This window comes from Centruroides sculpturatus, unplaced genomic scaffold (genome assembly GCF_000671375.1).
Source record: "Centruroides sculpturatus isolate CEXI.00-Female unplaced genomic scaffold, Cexi_2.0 scaffold566, whole genome shotgun sequence".
Classification (NCBI taxonomy): Eukaryota; Metazoa; Arthropoda; class Arachnida; order Scorpiones; family Buthidae; genus Centruroides; species Centruroides sculpturatus.
This window is the reverse complement of record NW_019384873.1, coordinates 86581-93275: the sequence shown is the minus strand read 5'-3', so window position 1 is coordinate 93275 and position 6695 is coordinate 86581. Positions and strand designations below refer to the sequence as shown.

Sequence of the window (6695 nt, the reverse complement as noted above, 5' to 3'; positions counted from 1 at the left end):
AATGCTTTTCGCAAAATAAAGATAGGCCTGAAATTTCCATTTAATTAAATTTTCGCTCTACTGTATTCGAATTTCCTAAATATTGAGGCGACTTTTATCAGAAAAATTTTCGTTCAAAATCGTAACATCTTGAACTCCAGTTTTAACTTGAAACATTTCACCATCTGATTTCCCTTCTTTATATATGATCTAGCATTTAGGATAAATTATTCCTTTGCTCGTTAAGCAACAGTTAGTCAACAAAAAGTCGTCTGTGTAAGTGAAGATTGTTTTTACTGTGCCGCTGGTTATTGTGAAACGACGAATTTGTGAAGAGAAAAAACGTTTATATTATTCAGTAATCTTTTTAACGTTTGAGAGAAAAAGAAATAGGTTTGAAGACTTTACCCCAAGTTTTCAGTTTAATTTTCAGGAGCTGTGTCATAATCAACAAAATTAAACTGTGTGTGTTTAAATAGAATCCTTGTGACCGACATTGAGTAATAAATTATTGTTGTAACTATGAATTTTTCTTTTCCTCTACATAAAAGATCCTAGACTATTATTATTTCCTGACACGATCCACGATTCCATAATTCCAGGACTTTCCGGGCAAGCCCGGACATATGGTAACCATACACATACGAATTATAATTTTATTTTATAAAGGTTTTATTATATATCCAGTTGAATTGCCCAATTTTAATACCTATCTATGTTAAAGATCGAGGGGATGGGGAGATAGAGGGATCGTGTCTGTCGTATCTCTAGTAGGGTCGGACTTAATGACGATTTTTCTCGTTATTAGCATTTACAACTTTTTATAAAACCCATACCTACCCTCAAAATTAAGTTTTTTGCTATTTTATAACAATTAAAATTATGATATTTTATTTTAAAAACTTTTTATATCAGATGGCGCCATACACGCAGTTTTAAATGTTGCCGGGAAAGTTAAGCAACTCCTTGCTGGACTTTTTAATAAGCCTCTAGGAGCTGTGCACTTCCATGGTAAATACTAGGTCATTTATATTCAAGGTAAGCACAAACTTGGATGGATAGCGGACGGAAAAAAGTCCGCTTGAATTATATGTTCATGTTCTTTTTTTTTTAACTCTTTCGTCCCGTGGACATTAGGAGGGCCTCTTTTTAGGATTGGTTTGACCAAGTCCACCAGGGGTTCTAAAATGATAGAACAACCGAGGTTAATATTTTAAAAGAAAGTTAAAAAAAAAAGTGACTGTGAAAGCGTTTTGTAAAGTATAACTGCAATTGAGATTTCAAACTCAAACTTTGTTTCATATACAGTATATTGGTCCGTATATTAATTTTGAGTAACCGAAGAAAAATATTGTGTGTTTTCGTATTTAAATAGAGAAGGGTGACCGGACATCTCCGGAGACTATTCCCCGTTTTGCATGTTTTTGATTGTAGAATCAATCTTTGAATATTAAAACGTCAATATAATATCACTAACTTATAGATCAATAAATAAATAAATTTAAAAAAATAACCGAAGTTTAATCAGTTTTAGAACCCATTTTCATTAATTCTGAAATGTGTCTTCGGTTGTATTGTAAATGATACGGTCAACCTAAAATAGAGGCCGCTTTCCATAGAAAGCACCCTTTGGCATGTTGCATTATCATATCTCATCAAACCAAACTAAAGCAAATATTCGGATTTCACCGATTCTTCACCAAACACTTAAAGTAAAACATCGCATAAATTGTTCAAAGTTTCGCACATAAACGGAAAAATAACTATTTAACGCACGATTAATTTATAGCAACACATCTAATCCCCTGTTATATTTACTCTATTGGTAAATACATAAACTTCCACGAAAACTTTATGCAAATTACACAAAGTTTCGAAAAAATAAAATACGTAGATGCAATGTACAGTAAACGAGAGATCGAAAGCACGTATATATCGGCGTTTTTTAATCTACTACACTACGTTCATAGTGTAATTGATTTAAATGGTTGACGGTAACGAAGATTTATCGATATTTTTCTTCGGAACGAATATAATTTTTGCCAGTCGACAGAATTCGAACGACGAGATAAAAGGAACGAAACTGCGTTCCCCATTATACCTCTGGAGACAATCAAAACGTCATTAGAGCATGCGCACTCATCAACTATCCGGGAACTGTTGGTCGAAGGAAGGAACTGGGTCAGTAGGACTCAATACAAATCGCTTTAAATTTGATAGAAAGTTTTTCAATTTTGTTAATACGACGAATTAATATAGGATTTTAAATACTCTAGAGTCTTCCGATCGGCGCGGATGATGCCGTTAACGTTAGTTTGAGGTGAGTGACGACTAAAGACGATCCCGGTTGATAAAAAGTGATATACTTTTTTTTTTTCCTAGTTTGTATACATTTCGGCCGAATTTTGTCATTAAACGCGTGGTGGATTATTTTTTTAATGTTTAATTTATAGCGTTAAGTGAAATATCTGTAGGTAAACTTTGGGTTCGAGACCTGCAGTTTTGAAATCTTGAACCCGCGACCTTCAAAGTCCATGTTTATGATTGGGATGAGTTTCCGTATGAGGCTCTTCTCTATCCATATTAATTCGGTTGTATACGAACGAAATTCGCTCTTATTATAATAAACCTTACATTGGAATAGCCTTTAACTTTTTTTTGTGCAATTAATTAATCAATTTCTTATTCCAAATACTGTAATATATAAGCACATAGTTCAACCTACATCATCATTTTTCATCCCATTTTTATAGGGTCAAGAACTCTGTTACTGTTGTTTTATTCCAGCTTACTGATCTGTACAGTACCTGCTGTGCTTGATAGATGAATAAACATTCATTAAATGAAGATATCAGCATCATGTGTTGATATTTTAATGAATTTTTCAAGATTACTCGAGTTGAAGGGTCGAAGGTTGTCAAATTTTAAAAATTGGGGAAAGTATTTTAATAAATAATGAATACAAAACCTTATTAAAGTTGGTTATTTTTTTTTTTATAGTTTTGAAAATCATTTACTGCTTCACAATTAGTTCATTAATTTCATAGAGAAAATAAAATGTAAAGACCATATCTCTGTTTATTACTTGAGAATAAATTACTATTAGATATTTTTTGTCTTAAAATTCTTTTAAATTCATAAATTTCTTCTTTATAGAAAAGCTCGACCAATTTTTTCGTTTCTGGTTACGTATCGTAATAACCCGAAAATAATAAACGATGGTAATTACTTTTTAGTTACTGTCTGTGCGATTAAATATGAATTGGTAGAATAGAAAGTTACAAACTTTTAAAATTTAAAATGTTAGTAGTAATTGTAATCGGATTAAAATGATTGCATTCTTTTTAATAAAAGAATTAGTACAGTTTTCTCATTAAAGTTACATAGGTTAAAATCACAAATACATTGTCTTCCTTTTTTTTATAACAATGTAAAAAGCTAGATTATCATTGCTTCAGATTATGTAGTTATAATCATTTCATTTATTTGTGCCAATGTTTTATAATGAATTGATTTGAATTTAAGGTATATATTTATATAAATGAAGAAATAATGCTTTTATTTAAATGCGTTATTTATTTAATGATGTTAATATGTGAAAAGTAATATAGATAAAATTAAAAGTGCTCAGCAAATAAACACATATAAATAAAACACCTTAATTTGTTGCTGAGAAATATATAAATTGCAAAACAAACGTTTTCAGAATTAAGATAAATTCTGAATTGTTGAAGTTGTAGCTTTGCATAATAATATAAAAAATATATCTTAATTATATGTAATAGTTAATAAATATAAGTTAGTGGTGAGAGAAAAATATATTTTGTAAAATCTCAAAAAGAGTTAGATCAAATCTGACTTTTTATTTATATCCATCTGTACTACCTTGAAGCAGGAGATGCAAAGTTGCTTTAAAAGCATTTAAATTAATAAATGTGACTTTATTTAAGCTAGTATTATTTTTTGAGATTTTTGTAGATTATAAATGACTTTTTAATGATATTGTGCAAATACATTTATTGGAAATATTAAGTTTATTAGGCTTTTTGTATTTTGTTTGCTAATATTTCAATTAAATAGAACTTTGAGATTTGTATTATGCATCAGTAATTTTCTAGATGACATTAATTATTATTAATATTATTATTATTATTATTATTATTATTATTATTATTAATTCTTTGTATGTGAACTGGAAAGACAAATGTAATAACCTAATAATAATAATTCCAATAATTTCTATAAAAAAAATATTTGTTAGTGAGATATTTGTAAAGTATCTTACAAAATATTTGACGATCAATATTCAAATGTATTTGTTTTTATTCTGTTGATTTAGATTGAAAACTGATACTTGCTCACAAATTATCATAGTAAATTTAATTGTTCATTAGTTTTCAGTATTGATCCAGAAATATTTAGATTATTGACCTTTGTTACTTACCTGTCCCATTTCACATCAATAATGGTGTAAATTAAAAATCAAGAAAAAATATAATTAANGGGTTAGGTTCCAAAAATTAAAAAACATCTTAAATCCTTATTTAAATCGGATTTATTATTCATTTTTTCATAGGTAAAATATTTATTATTTAAGTAAATATTTTACCAGAGGATTATTCATTTTATATAATCTCAGCATGAGCATCATCAACTGGTAACAGTTTGTGGGTGCGGTCGCTCTGCAACGGGAGTGCGCTGCTGTTTGTAGGTATTTAGGAACGACGGTGAAAGAAAGATGGCGGCGCCCGCACTATCGATAGTATCATGATGGAGGAATCTATAATTCTAAAATGAGCTTTTAGAGGCAAAAGAAGGGTCCCAATTGTAAAATTTAACCACTAAATGGATTATTTGTTGAAAGAGCATTCAAAGTAGCCACGAAAACAATTGGAATGCTCACGTAGAGGTATAAAAGAACGCACCCTTTATTACATTTTATGTTGTAAGACACCCAATTTCCGAACCGTGTTAGAGTGAACTCGTTCTATAAAAAGCACCGTGTTATACGGGGGATGTTCTCAATTCTGGAACTGTGTTAGAGTGAATCCGTGCTATAGAAGTGCCGTGTTATACAGGGGATGGTACCAATTCTCGAACCGTGTTAGAGTGAATCCGTGCTATAGAAGTGCCGTGTTATACGGGGGTTAACTGTATATCAATATATAAAATTACTTGTCCTGACTGACTGACTGATTCATCATCGCCCAGAGCAAACCGCTGAACCTAGAGGTGAAATTTGGTACACAGTGTACGTTATGAAAACACACACCAAGAAGGGATTTTTCGAAATTCCCCCCTTGGGGGAGAGAATTAAGGCTTAACCTGAAGAACGGCTTCTACTGTACTATTTTAAATGCGATTTTTTGTTTACAACTATGTTTAGTCTTCATTGAGTACTTAGGTGTATTAAATTGATAACATTTCAGACATTGTTATAAATATTTTTATATATTTCGATTTTTAACCAAATGTTCGAACCGTTTTAGATTCGAATTTGTTATTGCATATTGGTTCGATTATAGAACGATTGTAAATGTTCCAGAAAATTGATCAAATTGATGAAAACAGTTCGTTAGATTCTCATCATTCTCAGCGGTAGGTGTTATATAACAATTACTATAGTTGCTGCTTTGAACACACTAAAGTATTATAAATTAAGACACTTGGCGGGTTTTCTCATTTTTATTTAGTTGATACGCGTGAAATAAAGACGAGAAAACCCGCCAAGTGTCTTAATTTATAGCACTTTATTGTGTTCGAAGCAGCAACAACAGTTTAAAGCACGGTTTCATATCATTAAAATAAAAAAATTACTATAGTTGTTGAAATACTGAATATAAATGGGGTTTGTTTGCAAAATCCGCGCGGGCGAAGTCGCTGGTAACAGCTAGTTTTCCATATATATATTCTGATCGGTTGCCAACTTCTTGGAATTTTCCAAACTACGAATTTCAGTTATTTATTTATTTAATTGTTTGGAAATGATTGAAAAATGAATGAGGATTATTCTTGTTTTCCTCGTGGGGTGGAGTAGGTGTCGTTAAGTATAATCCGAATTATTTTCATTCCCATTAGTTTCCGTTTTTTTCCCTTTCTATTTTTTTCTTGTTCCGCCCTGTGTGTGCACAAGTAAAAGGATCACTTTCAATCGTCCCTAGTCTCACAATGGCAACGACTGGGTTGTGAGGAACGGGATTCGACATATCCAGAATAGACAATAAAAATTCATGGGATTTTTTCACCTATCCGGATTCGTTGGATTGTCAAAACGGTAGTCTGACAGCTTAACCAATTCGGCCACCAGTTGTGTCATCATCGACGGAAGGAGGAAATGTTTCCAAGGTTGTAGGTTTGCTTTTACTCATCACTTTATCAAGTTTGTTTCTTACATTTTGTTTGGATTTTGTTACTCTAAAAGTTGGCATCCTTACATACCTAGGGTTGCCACCTCAGAACTTAGTCTCGTCCGGAGATGATGATTTAAGAAACAAAAAAAAAACCCATATGCATACATATACAGTTTTTTATTTATATAAATCCCATAAAAACAATTAAGTGTTAATCGTGCGTCATTAAAGGTTGATTAAAATCGCGATAAAATTTTTTTGCGCGGGTAAAAATTTTTGAATTAAAAAACATTAAAAAAAAATATATATATATATAATTATATGGACTAATATACAGACTAATATATATATATATATATATATATA

General features: G+C 30.9%; 1 long non-coding RNA gene across 1 annotated transcript in view; it reads left to right on the top strand.

The window, feature by feature from the left end:
* The first annotated feature begins 1750 nt into the window (after positions 1-1750).
* The window catches only part of LOC111630914, a 74225-nt gene continuing 69280 nt past the window's right edge, over positions 1751-6695 (top strand). The window contains exon 1 of the long non-coding RNA XR_002757603.1: positions 1751-2299. This is a non-coding gene — a long non-coding RNA (uncharacterized LOC111630914). The remainder of the gene's footprint in view (positions 2300-6695) is intronic.